Source organism: Anolis sagrei, chromosome 1 (assembly GCF_037176765.1).
Source record: "Anolis sagrei isolate rAnoSag1 chromosome 1, rAnoSag1.mat, whole genome shotgun sequence".
NCBI lineage: Eukaryota > Metazoa > Chordata > Lepidosauria > Squamata > Dactyloidae > Anolis > Anolis sagrei.
Genome location: NC_090021.1, coordinates 281,545,887 through 281,559,935, shown reverse-complemented (window position 1 = coordinate 281,559,935; position 14,049 = coordinate 281,545,887). Strand labels below are relative to the sequence as shown.

General features: G+C 36.8%; 1 protein-coding gene across 29 annotated transcripts in view; it reads right to left on the bottom strand.

Annotated features, from left to right (window-relative positions):
• Positions 1-14,049, bottom strand: part of GPHN (gephyrin) — a 303,782-nt gene that overhangs the window by 43,660 nt on the left and 246,073 nt on the right. The window lies entirely within an intron of this gene.

Genomic DNA, 14,049 nt, shown 5'->3' with positions numbered 1-14,049 from the left:
ATGCTTTTAAATAAAATGTAAATCCAGTTTATTTCTTTACATTCTCTGTTATTATGTATTATTATTTATATAAATTATGTTATTTATAATGTATAAAAACAATAATACATAATAAAAGAGAATGTAAAGAAATAAACTGGATTTATTAAGTGTGCATTTTCCTGCAAGATCAGGTTTCACTTCAACGTCTTCACTGAGATTTGCCTTTTTTGCCCACTTTCCTCACTTTCACTTGCAGGGTGTTCCAATAAAAACCCATCCAAGGAAGTTTGTTTCTTCCTCCCTTTCAAAATGTTTCTAAAATGAGTGAGGCAAGTGTTAGGAAGGGAACTGAAGTGAAGCTCTCACGGGATTGGAGGAGGAGGAGGCGGGATTGGAAGTTTATAAGCCAATAACATAACTTTCCTTTTCCTGCTATGAGTGGGAAACTTCAGTAAAATTCTCCTGGCTCCTCAGTTTTCCTACAATCTCTCAAAACCCTGGGACTGCAGAAATAACAGCAAGGACAAGAGCAAGGAGCTTTCCTGGCTGCTCCCTTAAAACCCTGCTTAAGATGGCAGGTGGTGTACTCTCGTGCTAGCTCTTATGTGAGCTCATAACTCAAATTTTGGTTTATATGTCTAACTAAACAAAACGACCAAGCAATGGCTCGTATCTCAAAAAACTTGTAAGTTGGTTTACTTGTAAGTCAAGGTTTCACTGTATATTACGGAAAAATTATTTGCTTTCTATTAATTATACAAAAAGTAATGGTGACGTATTGTGTGAGATGAAAATGGCAATAAATCTACATTTGGCTGTTTCCTATGTGTGACCCAGTTAAAAATAATGTATCTACATGGACACATAGTTATTTTAAATGTTAAAGAAGTTCATATTGTTTCAAATCAAACGTGTTTAATGAAGAATGGTGTTAGACATTAGCAGCAACTCATTAAAACAGGGGAAGCAAAATGCCCTGCAGATGTTCCTTCATACTTCTCCAAATAAGTCAATTTTTATATTTCCAGCTGCATTTTCTTGATGCTGGGAATCTTTGTACATCTTACGATGAGTTACAAAGCAAAATTATTTTTGTGACATAGACCAATATAGGGATCAGAAAGCAAGGCAATAGTCTACTTCCTGCTACCTTGTTTCTGAAATATTTACAGCTACTACAAAGCCTGATTTCTACATTACTGAACTACATTACTGAAATGGTGGGTGAGTGGCATTACTTTGCTATTGTGTGGAAGCACATTATTTAAACTGACAAGTTAAAAGATGCAGTTACATTGAACTGCATTATTCTGCAACTTTGGGGGGTGGCAAATAATTAGATGGTCAATTAAACAGATGTGGTTACTTCCCATACTTGTGTCTGTCTCTATAGATTAGGGGGAGGCAATTAGGCAGAGGCCGGGAATCAATTCCTTTCTCTCAAAGGCCTGACTCACTCAAGTAGTGCATCAAAATACTCTGGTTTTGTGTCCTTGCTGAAGTGGCAAGTGATGTTACACTAATTCTACCATAGTTGCCAATTTGTGAAGGACTAGGACAAAAACAGAGTCAGAGTGATTTTCTGTGGGCGTGGGTAGGAGTATTTTTATACATGTATGTGCTCTTGAGGCTATGAACAATTTTCAGATGAAAACTGGGTCAACATTACACCAGATTTCAAATTTGGCATGAGGTTTACAAGGACAAAACTGGCAAGAGGCTTCAGGGTTTGCAAAAGTGGATTCTAGGGGTGCATGAGGGCTGTGGGCCAAACTTTCCCAAATGTTGGTGTAAGACATATGCAAACCGAGGCTTTTCATATTGAATTGCAATGTGTTTTCCAGGCTGTATAGCCATGTTCCAGAAGCATTCTCTCCTGATGTTTCACCCACATCAATGACAGGTATCCTCAGAGGTTTTGAGGTCTGTTGGAAACTAGGCAAGTGAGATTTATATATCTCTGGAATGTCCAGGGTGGGAGAAATAACTATTGTCTGAGACAAGTGTGAATGTTGCAATTGGCCACCTTGAATAGCATTGAATGGCCTTGCAGCTTCAAAGCCTGGCCACCTCTTGCCTGGGGGAATCGTTTATTGGGAGATGTTAGATATTATTACATAGCTGGATGAAACCCAAAATGTATTGACCTAGGACTAAGTATCACATCATCCAGTGGATCTTGCTCCTGCTTCCAGTTATGTAAAAAGATATAATATTTTGTATTTTATTTCCTTTTACCAAAGAGTTCAGTCTGGCAAAAGAATTGCATGTAAAATGGTTTTACAGTACACCATGTATTATACTACACTCACTCAAAAATGAATATTAAAATACAGAACATCTGCCTTCATTATTTTGAATGTAAATTCATGCCTCTTGTTATGCCTGTATTTTAAATGCTGAGCACCCATCTAACTCCAAAATGGGCATTACGGTAGAAATATAGCACTTAAATTAATACAGACTATGATGAATCTGTGTTACATGCTAACATAGCTATAAACTATAGATTGCAAAAATTCTAAATCGCTGACTACAACAAATAGAAAGTTTTTAGTGTTAATTGTTTAACATTTTATGGTGTGTCTCAGGCTAATACAACACAAGAAATAATATAAAATATCCATGCTAGACATGATCAATTAAAAGTATAACCAGCTGCGCCAAACCATAATATAGGAAGAAAGCAGAGAGAAATCTTGAAATGTGACTATAACCTTTAGAAAAATTGGAAGACATCACTTACCTTTTACAGATCATAACAAGATTAGCATAGAGTAGGTACAATTAAAAACCAAGGGTCAAGGTACAATTAACAACTGCACAGAAAGTTAAATTCTTATCAAACATTTCACCTTATGTTTAATGCTGTACAGAGAACACAGATATCAAAGCACAATTTTGCCAATGCCAGAGAAGTGTTCCCCTCCACAAAAGGAATAGTGGGAAGCAAATCCATAATCTCTACAAGTTATGGGAGAAATTATAATTCACGATCATAGGGGCATGCAGCATGTATAACCACCACCAGAAAACCAAACTGGTAAACATATGCACATATAACATTGACTAAAGTACAGGAAAGAGCAATGGATTAGCTAAATTAAAGTGGAAGAAGCAACATAAGCAAAGCACAGCAGCCATAATGATGTGAGAGCTATTGTCTTCTAACTGTCCAGCAAACGCCAGAAACAAGGTATTCTTCAGTGCTGCATACACTGTAGCTTACAACACTGCATTAATGTAGAACTCCCATAGCCCTTAACCTAATCTTACAAGATGGTGGCAAAAGAGATACATTTTAGTCTCCTACAAAGTTCTTTTGATTTCTTTTTCAAAGAGCAGTGAACTAAAAAGGAGGAATGAACGTAACTATCCTAAGACACGATGTCTGAACAAAAACTGTATGGTAATTTTTTTTCTTGAATTTAGCATACTTCATTTGAACACAACTGCTATACATTAAATCAGCAAAATTCAAGGTACAGTATATGATGACACTTGGGTGCTTTCAGAGTCCTGTCATCTGAATGTGTTTTCGTTCTTTTCTGTCTTTCCAGCCAAGAGTGCTTTCTATAAAACGTGAAGAGGAATTTCCACAGATACAACTCATCTCTATTCCCCCTCTCTATTTCTTTCTATCCAAATTCCCTGCTAAAATTTACAAGAAAAAATTGAATTAAGTCTTTACTGCAAATTCAAGCCAACAATATTGTTTTTGTAATGGTTGAGACAGACTGTAAGTTTGGAGAGATACAAAAATGTAGAACAATGTGTATTGTAATAATATTTCAAGAACAGCAGGATTATAAATTATAAATTGTTCTCTAAGGCCCTGCCTACATTGGCTGGTTAATTCTGGGCCAGTTCAGAACAGAAATGGTTTGGGTTAAACCCAGAGGAGCCACAAACACCACCCCAAACTCAGGGTATTGGCAGATCAGAGTCCAGTCAGGCAGAGACCTTACCACTGACAGACACTTGCAGAGCTCTTTAAAAGTTCATGTTCCTCAAAGGCGCAATGTGCTGACATCAGCAGAGTTGCCTTCAACAGCGAGCTGTCAGAGGGCTCTGTGGATGTGGCAGTAGCAACACAAGCCTGAACAGTCCCCTTTTCCCTGCTCTGATGACCGCAGGGGAAAAAGGATGGAGGCGGTGGCCTGTGTGGACAAATATCTCTCTGAATTAGACCCAGCCCTGCTGTCCACATTGTGTCGAAGCTGGGGCTAAACCAGGATAATGTGGTTTGCCCAGTGATAACCACCAAATGCCCTGACAAATTTGTGAACATTCTGCAGCTCTTCCATGATGGCATGACGACAACAGTCTTGGATAGCAGTGGCTCCCAAAGTGACCCATTTAAGGTGGAATCAGGTGTCAAACAGGGATGTGTTATTGCCCCAACTTTATTTTCCATCTTCATTGCTATGATACTTCATATTGTTGATGGGAAGCTGCCCACCGGAGTGGAAATCATCTATCGGAGAGATGGCAAGCTATTTAACCTCAGCAGACTGAAAGCCAAAACCAACGTCTGTTATAGAAAACTCCAATATGCTAATGACAATGTCTGTGTGCATTCAGAAGAAGACCTACAAGCCACTCTGAACACCTTCGCAGAAGCATACGAGAAGCTCGGCCTGTCATTGAACATTGAGAAAATCAAAGCGCTCTTCCAGCAGCACTGGCCAATCCCTCTCCAATGCCTGAAATAAAAGCTTAATGGTGTAACATTAGAAAATGCAGACCATTTCTGCTAACTTGGCAGCCACCTTTCCACAAAAGTCAACATTAACACCAAAATACAACACCACCTGAGCTCTGCGAGTGCAGAATTCTTCCGACTGCAGCAGAGTGTTTGAGGACCAGGACATTCGTAGTGATACCAAGGTGCTTGTTTATAAAGCCACTGTCCTCCCAACCCTGCTATACGCCTCTGAAACGTGGACTGTCTACAGATGTCACATGCAACTCCTGGAATGATTCCATCAGCATTGCCTCCAAAAATTCCTGCAAATCTCTTGGGAATGTCAAATGTCAGTGTGCTGGAAGAAGCAAAGACCGCCAGCACTGACGCAATGCTCCTCTGCCATCAACTTTGCTGGACCAGCCACATTGTCTGAATGCCCGATCACCGTCTCCCAAAGCAATTACTCTACTCCGAACTCAAGAACAGAAAACGGAATGTTGGAAGACAGGAAAAGAGATTTAAAGATGGGCTTAAAGCCAACCTTAAAAACTGTGGCATAGACACTGAGAACTGGGAAGTCCTGGCCCTTGCACTCTAGCTGGAAGTCAGCTGTGACCAGCAGTGCTGTAGAATTTGAAGAGGCATGAATGAAGCGTGAAAGAGAGAAATGTGCCAAGAGGAAGGTGCATCAAGCCAACTCCGACCAGGATCGCCTTCCACCTGGAAACCAAAGCCCTCACTGTAGGAGAACATGGGGGTCAAAAATAGGGCTCTACAGTCACCTATGTACCCACCGCCAGGACACTGCACTTGGAGGACAATCTTACTTGGACAACGAGGGATTGCCTAAGTAACCACCAGAAATGGGAGGACATTGTGGGGATTGCCAGCATCCAGTACACTATGCAGACAGGCCTGTGTCTAGGATTGTATGCTTTGCAGTACATTTAATTTCTATATAACTATGTATTAATAATACTGAGTTTCCTATATCCGTCAAAAAAATATTATTAGAGTATTTTATGGTTTAGAGTAGATCTCTAAAACAAGCATTTGGTTCTTTTTCAAAATATATGTTTTTATTCAGTCAACATTTCTTTTAAAACTTATGCCCCAAAATATCTGCAAATTATTATCTTATGACTGTCATAATGTTTTTTTCTTCTTGGCTTTCATAGTGATTTTACCTGAATACAGTCAATTAGAAAATGTGTTGCAATCACTAAAATCATTATTTTATGCATTTATATGCCTTGCAAGACTTTTATTTCTCAAAGAGCAGTCTAACTTCTTTTAAATGAATAAAACATGTCAAAAGGTCATGACATTTACATTTAAGAGTTTTTCACACATTAACCAGATGTAGCCATTTTGCCTATTGAAGCTTCTCCCGAAAGTTCAACTGTAAAGGTCTTAGAAAAGGACATAAATCAGATTGGAAAGTTTGTACTTTATTCACTAAAATAATAATTCAGTGAGAAATGACAGTGGATTTTTTTTTCTTTTCTAAAAAATACATCAAGAAGCAAAACGACTGAAAAACACTATTGATAAATTTCTTGATTTTGGGGCTACAAAACTGCTCTTTCTTCTTGCATAATGTCAATTTCCCTGAATCAAAGCTATACCTTTTCCTCATTATGTGTTAATAAGATAACAGAGCAGAGTTACAACTCATTAGTAGAATATCTCATTGCTTAATTTATTCATTCTTTATGTAAACTAAATGTATTAATATATTTATATCCCATCCTCTTGTTTAAGGATACTAGGATGGCATACAATATAATCAACACAATCAAATACAATAAAAAGCAAATAATTTCAAAAGGCCAAAAACATATTAAACGATTCAAGAAGATTAAAATGAGTTGATCTGTATAAAACCTGTTAAGTCTCCAAAAGGCTTTGTTAAATTTTCATATTTTAACTTTGTACTAGAAAGATAGCAATGTAGATACCAATTGGGCCTCTATTGGGAGGGGGGGGGCATTCCATAAGGGGGTGCCACAACAGATAAGCCCCTCTCCCATGTCCTCTGACAGCACATTGCCCTGGATGTTAAGATACAAAGGAGGATCCCTACAGCAGATCTCAGAAAGAAAAGGTGGCCCTTCAAGTATCCAAGTCCTAATGCTGTTAGCAACATCCTGAGTGTAGGCAGGAACCATATTTGCAGCTCATTGAATTGTTTTAAAATCATTGTTATATGGTTCCTGTATGATGTTTCAGCGGCCAGTCTCCTGCGTTTTGCCACCAGCTACAGTTCCTGAATCATCTTCAAGGTCAGCCCCACATAAGAGAGAATTTTCAACAATCTATTCAGGAAGATACCAGTAAATTATCATTGTCTCTGAAAGGTTACATAATCACTGAAACTGGCATAAAACAGCACAGGACAAGGAATCCACCTGACAAAAATGGGTCTAAGAGTACTCCAAAGCAAGAAACCTACCCCTATAGGGGGAGTGCAATCTGTATTCAGAGCAGGTTGCCTACCAAATTCATGGACCTAAAAACCACTACCTATCAATTCTCTTTACTTATCTTAGGTTTACTGGTCCTCGTTCAGTTTATCATAGCACCCAGGTGCAGTACTGGAGCTCTAGCAATTATGTAGATATAATGGAAAAAACAGTATACCTGACTCTGCCCTGGTCCTATCTATGAAACTTAAAAGCTTACATGTAAGCTTAATTTTTAATAGTAGTATTCAAAAGTGATTTAGGTAAACATCAGCACATTAAGAAGTGCCAAGAATGTATAGATGTTTTACTTTTAAACAAGCAAACATATGTATTTTCCCATTAATAGTATCATTCCGAGAATAAGTATAAAAAGAAAAGATTATGTACGGTGGAAAAAGTAGTAAAATTTTATAAAAGTAAAACCAATATTTAATGGGTAAAGTGAAGAAAGAGTGACCAATGGATATTTTAGTAAGCAAAATGTAATGAATATAAGTTACACAATAATCTCTCTTGTTTTATTTTGAACGAGTGCTCTTCTTCCAAACGGATAATTTATTATTGTGATTTATAATACTATGCTATCATGTTATTCCCATGAAGAACACAGACAGACAGACATTTCTCACTAAGCAAACTGGAATGTAAAAGCATTAATTTTCCTCCTGTATCATGTCCACAGAAGGAAGGCTTATGCTACTACTCAGACAATGAGGGAATGGTAAGCCATATTTCTCTTTTTTCTGTTGGACAACCATACATCATGGAGATTTGTTTGGTGCTATATAAAAAGTGTATGTTCCATGATTTCATTTAGATATTGTTCAGCCTGAATTATTGCTATGGAGGGAAAAGTTTGATAGATATCAGATATCATAGAAGTCTATTTCAAGATTCTATGGGCTATTTAGTAATGTTTTTCAGATTAAAAGTCTCAGATTGAATAAGTGATAAAAACTACAGTTAGTAGACAATTCATCTTTAACAAAAGGAGGCACAGGATTAAATACTGAAGAAGGGAAAGTTGGGGCAGGAAAGAGAAACAGGACTGCCATAGTTTACCATTTAATACAATTAAGGAATGTCTTAGATGGTGAAAATGGGCTGATAACTGTGTCAAGTATTGGATAGATTTAGAAAAATCCTGTTAAATGGAATGAGCTGTGAAAATCTAATTGAAGAAGTTGGTGTGGGGTCTAAAATCAGAAACTTAAAAAGAGAAATCACTGTGATATAAAGGATTAATGCTAATTATCACATCCAGTGTAGCACTATGCAATAGCTATAGAATTTGTAGATAAAGAAGAGTCTGTACATTATTTAATCATAGCAAAGGGTTTCTAAGAATACAGAAAGTTCAGTCATAAAATGGAATGGAACAATATCTACTTTTATTAAATGATGGCTGAGGAAAACTATGTTTACAATTACATACATTTATTATTGATAAAATGCTAGAAACTAGTTATAGTCTTGGAAACCTCTGGGCATATTGTGAAGTTTTCAATCAACAGAAAGTTGTACAATCTCTGTCAAATTCAATGCTAGTAGAAAAAAAAGAGAAAAAAACCTTTTCTGATACAGAGAAGGAAAACAAAGAAACAAATATTGGACTAAATGAGGCTTATGCATATTCATCAAGAATTAAAGGCAGTATGTGTTTATTTTTCCATGATTAGTAGTTACAATAAACGGAATCAAATTAGCTCCTTTCTAGGTAGCACATGAATCCTTTCTGTCTACAAGCAATAATAACATCCTATTGGTCTATCTTTTAGAAGAAATATATAGTTTATAGGATAATTTCAAGTTCTTAAAAGTGCTTTCATTGAAATAATGGCTTGAGTGTTTCAATACTGAGAGTTTTCATCTTGTAAGAGATCAAATGCATCATGTGGTCGAACCACAGGATGGATTATCTAATCCACCAAAGAGGAAGACTTCTCCAATGTTTTATATCATGGTTTTTTTTTTGAAAAAAATGTCCCCAATATTAATATTTACTTTTTAAAATAGCAATTTTATTCAGAATGGAAGAGGAAAAGGAAAAAGGTTGCATGTTGTACATTATTTTGGCCTTTATTTGGACTGCTAATGTGTAAAAATCATGTTCTTAGTATTTGTCTTTTTAGGCTGTGATACTTTTCCTACTACATTTGATATATTACCAAGAAGCAAGGCAGAAACTAGGAATTACAAAGCATGCTATTGTGCAGTATTTCTTAATGTAACACAAGGCCCCTCAGCCGTCAACATTCCTACATTGTGCACAAAAACAGTAATATTTACAATTAAGTTAAAAGGAACCGATTCTATGGCAGATATGGTATGAATACAGATGAGTACTTGGCATGTGGAAAATGCAGAGACCATAATTAAAGATCGTAAAAATCGCTGCACACAAAAACATACAAAATGAATACTTAGCACAATATGTGAAATGGCAGTGATAAACAAGCAAACTATTTTAGGGAAAACCTGTTGTAATTGGTCTTTATGCTCCCATAGGCTGGGACATACCAGATTAAAGTACACAAACATTGTTAAAAAGTATTACAAATATTGCATAAAACATGTATAATATATATATGCAAAATAAATTCATTTTTAGACTTGGGTCCCATCTCCAAAAATATCCCAAGCATTTTAGATAAGCGCTGTTCAACTTGTGGATATCCAAAAAGCAAAAATGAGAGCATATTCTTTTTCATCAACAGAAAAATATTAGATAGGCCATTAAACAATGTGTTACTTCAGTGAAGGAAACTGGAAATATTATAGCTGACAGGCATCTTAGCACATGTATATTAAAACAAAATTGTTAGCTGGTAAGAAATTTCTTCTACACTTAAGGATCATCTACATGGTCAGCTAAATCCAAGACAGGTTAGTTTCAGAACACTGCTGCTTTGGACAGGCCCCAGATGTAGTAGCAGTGATGGGAATGAAGTCCAGACAGTTCAGTCAGGCCAACTCATGCCTCCAAAAACCATTACTAATGGTATAATTCCGGAGATATTCAGAAGAACTAATGAGACACATTACCCCCTTTGATTCCCCAGCATAAGGTGTCCACCAAAGCAACAAAAATTGTCTCAGTTTCATAACCAGTTCTTAAATTAAACTGAAATAGTTCAAGAATATTTTCATCGAAGAATCTCTGGTACTGGGAAGCCACTACATGATCTAGTATCTTGCTTATGAAGGGGATATTTAGGTCTGGCTGTTAACTAGCTGGTACATTGATAAGACTGTAAAGAGGCACTCGTTGGTCACCACCTCAGTACCTCAGCAAATACCCCCCAGCAGCATTTATGAATCAGGAAGAGTAGGGATCCAACATGTGTGTGATAGCTCTCACTGCCAAGAATGTCTTTCACATCTGTACAGCCACAGACATGTATCTCATAACAGAAGACAAGCAGGGCCAAAGCTATGTCCACTTAATTTTGATAACTGATGGGAACTTCAAGAGTTATGTTATGTCAGAGCAAATCCATGGGGCCCACTTTCATGAGCCAGAGCATTAAGGGCTCTTGACCATGGGAGACAGCTCAGCTGAAATGTTCTATGTCAATGTAGTGGTGGCAGAGAAGAATTTTCTTTTGTAGCCATGACCACTACAGGCCAGGTTTCCATGTGCTGAAGTATGTGTTCTAATGGGCCATGTGCAGTCATACCATGCAGGACAAACAGATTGGTACTCCTGTGTCTCAGACAGAATATATTTGTTTTAGAAACTGAAGAGAGATTTAAAAATTATGTTATTCCAGTAATGAAAATTCTACCAAAATCCTTCCGCATGCATATAATAGAAATTTGAATCCCAGTCATTACCACTGCATGCACAATAAAAAGGATCTGATTGAACTTCTTCATATAGCAACAGACAATTATTACAAAACTAAAATACTGGTCACTTCAAGATTCTTCTTTTTCTCTGAAATCAGCAAGGAGACTTTTTGGAAATTATTAAGGTTACAATACTTAAGTCCCATGAAGCACTCTGAGCCATGCTTCCAAGGAGACATCCCCAAGTTTATGTTGGAGTATGTCTAAATTAATAATATAGAAGAACTAAAAATTCATGATGAATTGCCATGAGTTCTCCTTTGGTTTTTAGAAACATATGAGAACCCTTATAAGGTTCCCATATGAGGTCTCTAAAAACCCTCCATTACAATTGCATCCAACACTGTCCATGGAATTTCAAATTCCAGTAGAATCAGGTGAGGTCAAATCTATCTCCATCACAACCCCTCATGCATACCCCAAACACACTCCCAAAACCAATTTCCAGATAGAAAAGAAGGCTCATGGGGGTGTGGAGGAGAACAAAATTTCATTATGGAACACTGGGTTTAGTGCTTAGAATTCTAATATAAGATTATATTGTGATTCAGCCTTTGATTGTGCCTAATGTCAACGAGGAAGTGGATCATGGGATTTCTGGGCCTGCTAAGCCTACGAGCCAGAATGAGATTTTAAGTCCTGAAATTGGGTGTTCTGTGTCTCCTGCAGTTAGTGAAGGCAAAGGTCACATTCCAGAGCGGGGCCCAGAGAATCTCTTTTCAAGTCATAGTCAAGCCTGCTAAGGGAATTCTAGTTTCATGTTTCCAGTTGTTCATGTTCCATGCTTCCAAGTTTAAAGGATTGTTCTTGAATTTTGTGCATTGGATATTATTCTATTTTATTCTGATTCTTTTGCGTTCCTGGTTTTTTATGCAACTCTTGTACCTTGAATCTTACGGACTATTTCATACATTTGGACTTAGATATTTTTTACTATTTTGCTGAACTGCTTTTTATATATTCTTCAATATTCTGACATCCCTCTTGCAAGGGCAGGAAAGATCCAGCATAATCAGAGTAAGCCTTTTTATTCTGAAAGCTATTAAGAAAAGAGCAGATTTCCTGAAAGAAGAACCAGGAAAATAAGATTCTGACTATAAATAGAAGGTCGGCTGCTGTCTTCACCTTGTTGCCTTGTTTTTTACTCGTGTTTTATTTTAAAATGGTCATATGACTGATCAAATAAATAAATATTATTATATTCTTCAATAAACTGCTTTGATGATTTACATTGGACTGGAGTGTGGTGGTTAAGTACAGAGGTGCTTCCTGTCCTGGAATACAACAGATTCCAATTTAGTGCTTGGGATTTTAATCCAAAATTCCACATGCTATATTTCACAAATCATATACTATCCACTATTTTTAAAAGTAATGAATATCTCTATTGAAGGATACTTTATAGACATCTAAACGAAAAAGAGAATACAATATATGAGCTGCTATTATGATAGCAAATCTGTTGACAGAGGAAGGTAATAACAGGAAATTTCCATTACACTTAAATATGGGAGAAATGGTTGCAAATCTCACATTGGAAGTTGATCTTGATTTCATTCAGGTTAATGTGTGGCAATTTGTTGAGAACAAAAAAAACCTGAATTGAAGTAGCAGAATACATAAGCGATGCTATAGACATTCCGCCTGTATATTTGCAGGAAGTACATATTTCGGTTGTTATTCAAAATCACCTCCCACATACTTTTTGAAGCAAGTAATTTATCTTATTTTCGGATAATCAGTCAGTATGTCTTAGATGATCACATTTCAGCTATTTAGTAAAAATGGAAATCAGTTGCCAATTTTCATGTCATTCATCTGGTCATTGATTTTCATGTTCAGTTGGATGTGTCATGGTGACCTGGAAAACATGTATACCAAATTTCAGCTTACAAGCTTGAATCATAGGATCATAAGAGTTGGAAGAGACCTCATGGGTCATCTAGTCCAACCACCTGCCAAGAAGCAGGAAAATCACATTCAAAGCACCTCTGACAGATGGCTTGAATAGAATTACTTTGCTCACATTAGAGCTGGTCACTTTTTTGAGAGAGAGACGCATCATTTCTAGTAATCAGTGTGACTTGAATAGTATATGTAACTATTTTGAGTATTCCATTTTTTCTCCTTTTTTAGGTATTTTAATTGGGTACAATCTACTTTTGATTTTATTGATGGCCATCCAGATTCAGCACACAGAAGTGCTGCAGGAGTTCTATCTGGAAGAGAATAAAGTTTACGTTGTAAATTGTTCTGCAAAATTTCCAAGGTTTTACAAATGTTGGTATCTGAGCCCCAGATTTCTGCGCAATAAAGCACTTGTGACAACATTTGGCTACTGAAATTTTTTAGGATGGGTTCTATTAGCTGGCTGCCCTGTGTATGGAAGAATCTCATTAGGGCATATATTGTTTTCTCGGCTTTTAGCTTCACTGCTTCTCTGTGATGCTTCCAGGAAAGGGATCCACTAAAAACAATTCCCAAGTATTTAAGTAAATGGGTTTGTTCTATGGCATGTTGGTCTAAAGTCCATTTGTACATGGGACAGTGTCTTCCAAAAACCATCACCTTGGTGTTAGAGTAGTTTATTGATAGATACTGAAAGCCTTCAAGAGATTTTTAAGATCCAACCTAGAAAGGGATAAGAGCACTAAATCATCCGTATACATCAGGATGAAAAATTTTCTGTTCCTGATTTTAGGTGAAGAAGAGCTGATTTTGGCTAAACATGGCACCAAATTGTTCACGTAGATGTTAAAAAGGTGGAAGCCAATAAACAGCCCTGTTTTACTCCACTTGTAGAAAAGGCTTGTCAGGAAACCATTTTTTGCCAATTCTGACCCTCATTTCTGTGTTGGTGTATAGTTCATGAACCAGTCTCACCAATCTGCAATCTATATATGAATTTTGTAACTTTCCTCATAATTTGTTTCTGTTAATTGAATCGAAAGCAGAAGAAAGGTCATTGAAAACGGCAAAGACATGATTGTTATTTTGCTTTGTGTATTTCCTTATGATATCGTATTCCAATTAATACTGAAAGGACTTAATCAGTGT